Source organism: Schistocerca piceifrons, chromosome X (assembly GCF_021461385.2).
Source record: "Schistocerca piceifrons isolate TAMUIC-IGC-003096 chromosome X, iqSchPice1.1, whole genome shotgun sequence".
Classification (NCBI taxonomy): domain Eukaryota; kingdom Metazoa; phylum Arthropoda; class Insecta; order Orthoptera; family Acrididae; genus Schistocerca; species Schistocerca piceifrons.
In genome coordinates, this window is record NC_060149.1 from 277,692,400 (window position 1) to 277,705,714 (window position 13,315).

Here is a 13,315-nt window from a genome sequence, read left to right on the forward strand (position 1 = left end):
TTTTAGTGTGATATCAACCCATTGCAGAAAAAGATCAGTGAATTCATGGAGGATTGATTGTGAGCATGACAGTCCAGGGGAAGATAAGGAGGGATTTACTCACAAAAACAGCAAAAATGATCTATAGAATGATGGTTTAGGCAGATAAATGGAACTTTTCAAATGAAATACAGAACAGTTTGTAATATTGCTGGGAATTTTGGAGAAAAGAAGAGAAAAATAAGAAATGCAGTGGCCACCCACACAACAACAAGATTTAGAAGAAAACAGCAATAGAAGAAGTTATAATGAGTGGAAAAAATTTCTTGCACGCACATCACATGTTGCCCGTGTGTTTGTTGTAGCAGCTACTGCTGCTGAGACAGTTGTGATCTTAACCAGTATGTGATAATTTTATGACAAAATATACACCATCCATCCAAAAAGTGCTGAGACTTATTTTATTCCTGGCATATAAGCTACGTCAGCTTAAACTAATATCTGAACTAACAAATGTGTTTTTGACCAGTCAGTTGTGAGGAAGCAGTATTAAGTAGCGGACATGTGGCTGTAGTGTGTCAACATGTCACAAATAGCTGTGTAATAGCATCTCTAAATCAAGTGTTCAATACATTCTCCAGAATTTCTTAAGAAGAGAAAATTGTGTGCAAAGTTGGTTCTGCACATCTTGACTCTCAAACAAAAGCAACACATGAATGCCTGCCATGACGTGATTGAAATTCAAACTACAGACAATTCTTTTCTGGAAAAAATCATTATAGGTGATGAGATGTAGTATTATCAGTACAAACCTAAATACCACAAAATGACAAGTGCAGAAATTCATGTGATGGTCAACACTCTGATGACATAACTGACATTCCTGCCAACGTGCTGCACAGGTTGAACAGCACCTCAGAGAAGGACTTCTCTAACAGTTTCACATGGTTATAGGAACATTCTGTACACTGTACTCAAGTGGGAGGAGAGTATGTAGAATACCTAAAGCATCAAAACGACCATTTTAACTTTGAGAATTGTTTAGTTATCCAATCTTGAAATTTTTTAGTTGACAGAGAATGAAACTGCAGTTTCTTCCAGTAATTTCCACTGCTTCATTCTGAATAAGCCAATGGCCTTTCCGCAGTGGTAACTCCAGTTCCCATCAGGATAACCATCGTTAAGCACAGTCAGACTGGGCTAGCACTTGGGTGGGTGACCATCCGGTCTGCCGAGCGCTGTTGGCAAGTGGGGTGCACTCAGCCCTTGTGAGGCAATCTGAGGAGCTACTTGATTGAGAAGTGGCGGCTCTGGTCTCATAAACTGACGTATGGCCGGGAGAGCAGTGTGCTGACCACAAGACCCTCCTTATCCGCATACCATGATGCCTTTGGGCTGAGGATGACATGGCAGCTGGTTGGTACCATTGGTCCTTCATGGCCTGTTCAGGCAAAGTTTAGTTTAGTTTAATTGTTATTATTTTTTTTTAATTTCTGAAAAAATTAACTTCCACAGAAACTGTGTGTGACATGGAAACAGGCAAAAAAGAATGTATGCTGTTTAGTGCAGGTAAAATGAAATTAAAATTAATGTACTTGTGTTTTCATCGTTAAAGGATTTGGCCCAGATCCATAGTGGTGTGCACATAAGGAGGTGCATCAGGGACAGTACATAATGGGAAGGTCAGCGTTCCATGCGACACTTCAGCCAGTAGTGTCATTCTTCTGCACCTGTATGTTATGTGTGCTTCAGGGTGTGCATAGAATGTTTAGCATAATTTTCATGTTATTGTGGATATGGTGACAGTCCTTAGCTGCTGTAGTGTTCAGTATTGGTGGCATAAGGCAAATACGACAAGTATTATGTTAAGCAGTGACAGCAATAGTTTTTCGAGCATATAAATTTTTCTAAGGAGATCCAAAAGCAGAAACAATCACCTGATGCAGCTCTTGCCCCCAGTTATCAGAGTAGGCTATGGCTGGAGTGTGTGGCACGGTAGAGAGACAGAGAGCACACAGGCACTGTCACAGAGTATTCTCAGTCTGTCTGCACAGAATGTATCATACTTAACAGCTACCTGAAATTTAGATATGGTACTATTTACATTCAGAATTGCAATTATGACAAGATGGTTACAGGTTTTGATTTTTTCTCACTGTCGTAAAATATTCCTGAGTGTGATATATTTCAGTGTAATGCAGGAAACAATATGACTGAAGGATTAAAAAGATGCAGTAGACATATTTTAGTGATCTGAAAATGAGAATGTGCAGCATATATTGTAAATTAGATGAGAGGATAGACCAACTGGGGAAGTGTTCATCATTACGTCTTTATATGTGACAAACAGTTTAGATGGGTCATTGATGACTTAACCCATTGTGTATGTGCAAAGCAGGAAAACACAAAATTTTACAAAAACACATTGTAGTATATGTAAAAATACTAGTGTAAAATGTAAATGTGTCAGCAGTTAACATAACAGTCATTACATAATAGGAAACAAAATATCAAATAGCTTAACAGGAAATATCTCCTATGGCTCCAGGTATTACATCATAATAGAATATTCAAGCTTTTGGGCTCAGTGACGTGTGAGTGGAAAAATAAACAATTTTCATTTTTGTGGTTGTGAAGTACTGACAGAAACTATTACCATATACAACCAAGTCGCAAGACAAATAATAATATCAGTTCTACTTAAAATAGGAAATGATCTTGATAATCCAGAGGCCATTCTTATTATTATTTCTTTCATTGATGCAAATTTACTGGTTGACTCATGAAGCTTGATAATTATATTGATGTAACCATCAAAGCCAAATGCCACTGAGAGCCTTTTTGGGAGAGTGACATTGTTGCACATTTGAATAGGTTAACTATGTACTTGGCAATAGTGATAATCCCATGATAGCACCATAACTGTGAGATAGTCAGATAGCACAAGCAGCTAGTATCTTAGGATTAAAAAAAAAAGCTGTGTAGAAAATGTACAAGATTGGTGAGACAAGTAAATGACAAATATTGTGAAGAGAGTCTAGCACTGTATTCAGTAAAAACAAGTCAAGTGTTTTGACTAAGGTTGTAAAACAGAGTATAACTGATGAGCAGGTTACAAACTGAGCAGAGTAAGCAGGTGCAGTGAGTTGTGAAGAACACTGTTAGCGGTGGCAGGGTTGCTAGTCACATTGCCATCTGGTGATGCCCTACCATCACAGATGTGATGGTGCAAGGAGGTCATCTGAGATCCGTAGTTAACTTGCTAAACCATTCAATGAGTTTTGTTCAAGCAAAAGATCTCTTGTAAAAGAGTTGTCAGCAGTGACTGTTCATACTTGTGTACTGTTAAGTGGCCCTGTCTGCTTGGGCACTAAGCTTCTTGCATCAATGAATGGAATGGCAGCCTTCATATTAGTGAACTCATGAAATGCATGGTTGACTACTTGCCTTCCCAACAATCCTTAAGGGGTATGAGTTTATCTACCTTTATACATTATCAAGCATTCCCTCATATGTGCTTTGGGAGTATTTTCCTATTCAAACCAGCGCCATCTATTAATTTTTATTCTGGAAATTGATTTTTCTGGAAAGGATAAACAGATTTTAAATTAATTCACTGACTGTGAATTGCTTGACATCAGCTGTGTTAGGTATACATCTACTACCCAATAGTGACCTATGAAAATTTCTTCCAGTCTGGGACTGGAACCCAGATTTCCCACTTATTGCGAGCGATTGCCTTAACCACTTCAGTCATCCATGAATGCTCCCCGAACCAACCCAAACTTGCATATGTCACCCTGTTTAAATCCTTATCGTAGTCCACTAAATTCGTCACTTACTGCTTATAACATTACTTGGATTCGGATTCCTGCAACATGGGGGATGAGACAACAAGGAATTGAGACCAATGTTGTTACTATCATATGCCCACTTAGGCATGTAATACCTGAATGCGTATTTCAAAGAACAAAAAATATTGTTGATCCATGGCTGTAAGAAATATTTTTAAAATTAAATTTGCTGACTTTTAATTCCTTAACATCAGCTGTATTAGGTATAGATCTACTATGCGGTAGTGACATATGAAAATTTGTGACATAAGAATGTAGATATTGTGACATATGGAAGTTCGGATTGGTCCAGGGAGCATGCACGGATCTCAAAGTGGTTAAGGCGACTGCTCGTGATAACCAGGAAATCTGGGTTTGAATCCCAGCCAGGCACATAATTTCATATGATACTATTGGGTAGTAGATCTGTATCTAATACAGCTGATGTCAAATAATTCAGAGTCAGCTATTTAATTTTGAAAATATTTCATAAGCTGTAGATTGTTTTAGACATGCATGTTAGTGTGACATGCATATTGTTAATGAAAATGATGTAATGATCTATTTCACTAATGAAAAAGCCACAACTGAAAAAGTGATTATTTTGAATATCCTTTGCTAATTTCAAAAGAAGGAGAAATTGCAGTTAAGCTCCAGAGGACTATCAGTAATGAATGGGTAAGAGTACAATGAATCTGGGATTAGCATTTATAATGGGCTACTTCTGTGATCCGTTGTTGAGAGATAGGTAGCATTGCTTAGGTTGTTCAGGATGATGTAACCACTATCCTGCCCAGGAATTATGGGTTCGATTAGCAGGGTAGGTAGTGTGGAATCCATTGAAATTGAGGGTTGTTATAACAAGGAGATGAGGGTTGTTATAACAAGGAGATGAATTACAGTAAAACTTAACTGATACATTTGGAATGTGCTCCCTCGTCTCCAGTTGGCACAACCTCATGTCAACTCACAGAGTCTTCATACCTGGTTCTGTTGAGGTGGCCATGCCCGAAGCCATTGTACACTGTGAAGTGCCCTGTAGTAGCAACCAGCTAATTCAATCACAACATTCTTATAGGCAGACAAATCTGCAGTTAGGCCAAGTAATGGTGACGTAGTGGAGGTCCGCCACATTCATGAGTTTCCACGGGTGGGCTGGTGGCATCAAACCTGGCACATTAAAGAGCCTGATTGGCAGCTCTCTGATGGAGGCTATCTGACCTTTGAGCTCTGTTACTAAACTCCATCTGTCAGACAGAACAGACAAAACTCAGTTACATTAATATAGTAATCAAGTGAATCAGCTCTATGACATATGTTTCGGTGAATGTGCACAAATGTCATTTGAATCCCTATGGGAATCATGTATTTTTGTATAGGAGATGTAATGGATGAGGGATGCTACAATGCAGTGTGTGATAAGTTGAGAATTTGGGTCGGATAGAAAATGTCTCCAGGTGGCCGAAATGATTGAGGCAACCATTCTGGAGTAATGGAGCATCTGGTTTTGAGTCCCTGTCCAGCCCAAATTTTCAGCTTTAATCATTGCAGTGTCCTGTGCAGCATGGAGCAGTGATTTCATACCTACCTCGTTTCCCTTTCTTCCCCCTTCCTCTATTTTAGAAAATGAACTACAGGCTGCATCATCACAGATGTTGTCAGCTCTGTCGGACAACACTTGGTTATATTAATAATCAATTACATTTACTATTTCATGATCACTATAATGTTAGTTATACATAATCACACTCAGTCATTGCTGTAATACTTGCTACATCTCAGTTTTACAGCATACATTTTCTCTGTAGAAAACATGGAAAATCAACAGCTAAAAAGAAATTCCACTTCCAACTGCACTCCAGTGCTTGGTGAGTTTATTAGTGCCACAACATTGAGATGAAGCTGTATAGAGTTTGTGTTTACTTAGCCACGAGCTATTGTCAGTCAGTGAGTGCTTGTCACTCAGTGAGTGTGTGACATGTGCTGCTGTGTGTCGAAACTGCCAGGTGCATGTATGCAAAGTGAATGATAGGTAGCAAGTGCTGCACGTGCACTTCTGCCATGCAGTCACAGTGCTTTAGTAAGGATCCCATACCACACAGCAATACTCTTGTCAGAGGATGGACAGGTGTAGTGTAGGCAGTCTGTTTAGTGGACTTGTTGCATCTTCTAAGTATTCTGCCAATAAAACTCTGACTACTTGTCATGACTAATATGTAGCCACTTAATGGAACCACAGAAGACTTTATTAATACATTTGGTGCAGGTGGTGCTTCATAGCTCATAAACATTTGAAGAAAACAATTTTTTGTGTAACACTGCTGCTGATAAAACATTGCTGCTGGTTTTTATTGAAATAATCATCAGGCAACCTGTGCAATAATAAACAGAATACACAAGATAAATTTGCTGATATGACTATTGATGCAATGAATTGTGATGAACATGCTCACAAAAATGTGTTAACATAAATCTAACACTTTCACATACAACTGTTATACAACAACGTATATGACGCCACTCTTACTTTGGTGGCAAAGACAAAAATGAAATCATAAAAACAATTTTGTCCCACTAAAAATAAAATGTACAGCATGTCTCAAACCTTTTGTGCCAGATTGAAACAGGTGATAGTGAGTCCACACCCGATTATTTTGAGGTAGGGAACTAATGGTCAGAAATGCACATTTATTGTGTTATGGACATACACAGCATACTCAGCATAACAACAACATAATTCATCAAAGCGAAGACCGCTAGTCGCAATGCATGTAGTTTAGTGGTGCGTGATGCAGTTCTGCCACACTCTCGCAAGGATCCCGAGTGTTTTATTGTACACTGGAACAGGTTGTGGGTGATAAACAGCGTATGCTCCTGACCACCAAACAGATGTACTGTACTCAACTTAGCTCATAGCATGTGTGTCATGTGATGACTGCATGTGCTGCACCGGTGCATTAACCTGTGCCTCATGCACACCACTATCCCTGGTGTCAGTTGTGCATTGCGTCAGACAGCTTGTGATGTGCCCGTGGTGAGGTGTGTTACTGTGTGCAGTGCATAATCTGTGGAACACTACTCATCACGAGAGGTGGCAGGCATGCATTTACTTTATGGTACAGCAGGAGGTAGTGCCCATAAAACAGCATGAATGTACAGAGAACGCTTTTCTGTTAGGCATAATTTGTATTGGAAGAAGTTTATCTCTATGGGTACCCATTTACAAGAGATGCAGTCATTCACACTACAGAGAGCTGGCCAAAGTTCCCACAAAAGACAAGTCCAAACACCAGACTTTGAGGAGATGATGTTGGATTGTGTGTCCAATGGCCCAGCAATAAGCACCCTTCAACTTGCACATGAAACACACAGTTCAATGGATACAGTGTGGAGCATACAGGTGGAACAGGTATTACACACCTATCATAAAGAACATGTACAGGTATTGGGACCAAGAGATTTAGAACCCCTCATTCACTTCTGTCAATGGATTAACCACCACAGTACTGTAGTTCCAAACTTTGTACAGTTTGTATTATGAGGCCTCATTCACCTATGATGGTGTTTTTAATAGCCTTGTCTGTAGTGAATAATGGAACTGACAGTTTACATACATATATACAAAATAGTCAAATACAACACATTTGCACAGTGTTAACTGTTACCTGGTGATAGGACATGTGTTAACACATCCGAAAATAACTTCCATGTATTAGAGGAAGCTGTAGAAGGTAATAACAGTAGAAGAAGACAGAGGGTGGAATAGATACAAAAACTAATTGAAGACATTAGGTGCAAGAAGTACTGTGAAATGTCAGTGTTTGCACAGGAGAGGAATTCATGGTGGGCTGCATCAAACCAGTCAGAAGACTGATGACTCAAAAAAACCTGTTATGAAAGATGAAATGGATGTATACAGCTGAGTAATCGTAGTACTCTGTCTGTTTCTATGTGATGTGCATTCTGCATACTGATGAACTAGATATTTAATTTCTGTTTACTGATCGTAGATTTATGCAATGATGATTTGGTATAATATGCAGAGAACATGTAGCTGTCAATAATTAAGCAGAGAATCCAGTAGATGTTTACAGTTGTCTTCACAGATACGTGCTGCTTAACCGTATGTGATCTATGAACTCTTACTGATAGTTATATATAAAAAACTATGGCTTGTATTTCATATGTAGTACCATATTAAGGGTATTGTGACATTACAAGAATAAATAAACATCGATATTAACCTTAGTGAACTGCAACGACCTATACTTTTGTTCTTCATATGCAGAATTTGAGATGCACTATAACATTAAAGGACTACAGTGAACTTATGTATTAACATTAATGAAGTGTAAGTAAGTACATTTTTATCAGCATGGGGTTAATGGCCTAGTAACCCTTGAATTACAGTTAACATTGTAGAAATGTGCTGATGGACCATTGTACTTTTTATATGATCAGAAACCCTCACTTAACCCTTTCACTGCTGTGTGCATGCACACATGAACTGCTATGCTGTTCCCCAGGTGTTGTGGAAATGTCTACATGCGCTGCTTGGGTTTTCCTACAGTGCTATGGAAGTCTGAATGTGTCCCGAGCTGTCGAACTCTCACTGCTGCGGATGAGTTACCTCCACATCTCAGTGAATAAACACGTTTTGAGTATTTATCATACAATTTATGTGCCTCATTGTGTGAAAAAATTTCATTTTGATATCTTGAATCATTTATGAGATATGATGGTTATATGACCATGATTTGCGATGCGCCAGGATGTGAATGGGTGCATGGCGCATGACCCTCCTCCAGGTGTAAAATCTAATAACTATACAATGAAATGAGATATCCTTCTGCTCTCAGTTTTAATAAAATTTTGATATCTTATTTACATTTCAATCACTGCACTGTATGAACTAAAACCACCCATACACAAGGTTTACACAGTATGTTTTTACCTCTGCAAAATGTTTAAAATATTGTGCAATGTTATACTTAATTTGATGCAGCTCTGTAAGTATGATGGATAATGAAAAAAAATTCAGTTCTTTATCAATTGAATGTATCAGACTGCAGGTTGTCCATAAATCAAATTTTTTCACCTGATAATTTTTGAAAAATTATTGGCCAGAATGCCTTTTGGGAGGACAGGCACTGGCATGAGGCGAGCAGTATAACCATAACAATAGCCGACTCAGCACAGAATGCAAAGAGCACAAATGTAACAGCACAAAGATTAATAGCGATTATAGATTCAGCTACAGGTAATCTGACCTATTAGTCAATAATTACATGAGAGGAAAGGCATATATTAGGTGCAAAGAAAGTTATTAGAATATAAATAGTAACTTCTTTTACTTGTATAATACGTCAAAAGAAAATCTGCAGAGCTATTGAAGCTGCAGTATATGTCTGCCTAAACTGCTCTGTTCTGCATTTCTTTAGGGAATCTCTTGGTCTCTATCATTCTATTATATTTTGGTTGACAATTTATTCATAAGAAAATGGTTATGTTCACAGTTTACTTTTACATGGACATAGAGACACAAAAATGGAATGTATCACATCACCCACCTGCTTAATTTTAAACATCTAGCTGCACACAGTACAGGACTAACACAAACTGACTGCCATTTTACAAAATAATGTCTACAATTTGTGAACTTTTGTAAGAGACTGAGAACTTAAAATGTGAGAGCTTCTTCAGCTACACTGTACGTTGTTGCAGGGAGAGCGTAATGAACAACTGAAGGACTTCACATACAGTGTGTGATGGCATGAAACTGTCTGGTTTTTACTGCCTCCAAGTAGTCATCCATACTGGGGAATCTACCTACAGTCATGGAGTCAGTGGTTAGGGCCATGTGCATTGACAGTACGCTACAACATTTTGCAGTCACGTGACTGAAACAGAATGGAGTTAGTTATACATTGGAGTCATCATGGATTACTCAGTGACTGTCACTGAGTTCACACAATAATTGCATACTGTTATTTAACACAAGCTGCCCATCAGCACTTTTACGGAATTGTACAAAATTTAGGAAAGTTTTAGCAGAATATAACTATTTTGCCCCTAAAGGAGACCGCTCACCAAAAAGCAGAAGCATTGAGTCATTGACAGATATGCACAAAAAACAAAGAAATCTTGCTAGCTTTCAGAATAAATCCTTTTCTCTAGCTACAGGACACACACACACGTGCCTGTGCACCTACACAGTCCATGCTGCCCACATTGCAGTTTGGCAGATGGTGTATGGTGGGGTGGAGGTTGTATCAGATAGGGTGGCTGGAGGCGGAGAGATGCAGGAGGCAGAAAGAGCAGTTGCAGGTGGGCAGCTAGTGGGGTTGAGGGAGACAGCAAATTTTCTGGCTAGGAATGCAGGAGGGAGGGATGATAGGTGCATGTACTATGCATGTGATGCACGAGTTTCAGAGCCAGTGGGGAGTGGAACATGATGAAGGTGACATGGAGACGTGAATTGGGAGGGGCTGATAGAACAGAGGAAGGGAAAACTGTTGAGTGGAGGGTGTGGGAATAGTGGGTTAATAGAGATTGAGACCAGGAGGGATACACGTGCAAAAGATGGGTTGCAAGGATGACTCGGATCTGCATAGTTCAGAAAAGATGGTAGTGGAGGGAAAGATACACATGGCCCAGGCTGTGAAGCAGCCCTTGAAATCTAGCATATTGTGCTCAACTGCATGTTGTGACACCAGGAGTTCAACTTTGTTTTCAGCCACAATTTGTCAGTGGCCATTCAGTCTGGTGGACCACTGGTTTGTTGTCATACTAATCTAAAAAGCTGTGCAGTGATTGCAGCATAGTTGATGTACGACATTGTGGTTTTCCCAGGTGGCCCTGCCTCTGATGGGATAGGATAAGCCTGTGACAGTACTGGTGTAGGAGGAGGTGCTAGGCTAGTGGATTGTTCAGGTTTTGCACCTGGGTCTTCCATAGGGACGTGATCCCTATGGTAAGGGATTGGGATTGGGAGTGGGAGTGGCATAAGGATGGACTAGGATGTTGTGTAGGTTGGGTGAATGACAAAACGCCACTTTAGGAGGGGTGGAAAGGGTCTTGTGCAGTGTGTCCCTCATTTCAGGCAATGATGATAGATAATCAAAGCCCTGGCGATGGAAATGGTTTAGTTGTTCCAGTCCAGGGAGTTCTCGTCACTGTACTGTACTGTGTGTGGGTGGCCAGACTTTTTGCAAAGTGTTCTTTGGTGTGGAAGAAATGACAGGTGTCGAAATGCAGGTTTTATTGGTGGTTAGTGGGTTAAATTTGGACAGACGTGAATAGAGCCATCAGAGAGATGGATTTCAGCATCAAGGAAGATGGCATATTGGGCTTAAAAGTACCAGGTGAATCAGATGGGAGAGATGGTGTCGAGATTATAAAACAATGAGGACAGTGTGTGTTGGCCCTGAATCTAGATCATGAAGATGTCATCAATGAATCTGAACGATATAAGGGGTTTGGGGTTTTGGAAGGACAAGAATGTTTCCTCTAAATGGCCCATAAAAAATTGGCATTGGAGAGTGCCATGTGTGTGTCCATGGCTGTGCCACGAATTTGTTTATGTACCATTCTCTCAAAGGAGAGGTAGTTGTGTGTCAAGATATAATTGGTAACATGTATGTGGAATAACTTAGTGGGTTTTGGATTTGAAGTATGCTGGGAGAGGTAGCATTCGATAATGGCAAGGCCATGGGCATGATGGATGTTAGTGTATAGGAAGGTGGGGTCAGCAGTGATGGGTAGGTATCCAGCAGGTAAAGGGTTGGGAATGGTGGAGAGTAGGTGAGGGAAGTGGTTAGTATCTTTGTTGTGAGAGCCTAGGATACAGGTGTTCCATGGGTGGTGTTGCTCAACCAGAGTGAAAATTCTTTCAGTAGGAGTGCAATAACCCTCTACAATGTTGCATCCGGGATTGTTGGGTTCTTGGATTTTGGGAAGTGTGTAAAGGGTGAGTTTTGGGAGGTGGCATTGGGGTGAAGAGGGAGGTGGACTTGGGGAGAGGTACTGGGCTGGGCCTAAGGATTTCAGTAGGGATTGGGGGCTATATTGGACTTCAGGGGTGGGATCACTCACATCAAAGATACTAACAAGTGCCTTCACCAACTCTCCACATTCCCACCCCTTTTCCTCCTGGATCCCTACTCCTCACTGTTGATGCCACCTCCCTATGCACCAACATCCATCATGCCCATGACCTTGCTGCCATAAGACACTGTTCCTCCCATCGTCCTTCAGATTCTAAGCCCACTACCTCATTCCACATACACCTTACCAGCTATATCCCAACACATAACTACTTCTCCTTCCAGAGGAAGGTATACAAACAAATCTGTGGCAAGGCAATGGGCACCTTCCTACACCAAATTTTTTATGAGCCATCTAGAGGAAACGTTTGTCTCCTCCCAAAATACGGAACCCATTGTCTGGTTTAAGTTCATTGATGATATCTTCATGATATGGATTCTGGGTCAATTGCTTTACAATCTCAGCACTTTCTCTCCCATCCACTTCACCTGCCGCGTGCCTGGGTGGTGACCACCACCACTCTGATGGCTCCACCATTACTTCTGTCCATATTAAACCCACTAACCACCAGCAGTACCTGTGTTTCGACAGCTTTCATCCCTTCCACACCAAAAAATCCCTCTCATAGAGCTGGGAAGGGAAGGGAAGGGAAGGGAGAAAGATTGGATTTAACTTCTCGTTGTCATCGAGGTCATTAGAGACGGAGTGCAGGCTAGGACTGTGGAAAGGACTTGGGAGGGAAATCAGCCATACCTTTTCAAAGGAACCATCCCAGCATTTGTGTGGAGCAATTTAGTGAAATTATGGAAAACCCAAATCTGGATGGCCAGGCGTGGTTTCCCATACATCCTCGTCACCCATGGTTGGTGTATCTGCAGTGATAAGAACTCCCTTGCCCAATATGAGTATGGTGAAGGTCTCACAAGAGCCTTCACAAGTAGGCCCTACCCCCAACCCTAGTCTGCAAACAGATTTCCTGTGCCATACCCCATAGCCTCACAAACCCCTAACCCTGTCACCACCAACAAGAATCAGTTACAAGTGCTCACCTTGTCACCCAGAATCATCCTGAACTGGAACAACTGAATAATATCCTTTGTCAGGGCACTGATTACCTATCATCATGTACTGAAATGAGGGACGTCTTACCCAAGATCCTTCCCACCTCTTCTGAAGCAGTGTTCTGTTGCTCGCCTAACCTGCACATCATCCTAGTCCATCCCTATGCCACTCCCTCTCCCCACCTCTTGCCACAGGACTGTGGAAGACGCAGGTGCAAGACCAACCTGGCACTTCCCGCTCCAGTCCGGTAACAGGCTTACCCTATCCCATCAGAGGCAGGGCCACCAGTGAAAGCAGTCATGTCAAATATCAAATGTGTTGCAATCACTTCACAGCTCTTTATGTCAGGATCACAACGAACCAGTTGTGCACCAGAACGAATGGCCACCATGGAA

General features: G+C 40.8%; 1 pseudogene; it reads left to right on the forward strand.

Moving 5' to 3' along the window:
• LOC124722310 overlaps window positions 1–13,315 on the forward strand; it is a 145,912-nt pseudogene that overhangs the window by 80,108 nt on the left and 52,489 nt on the right.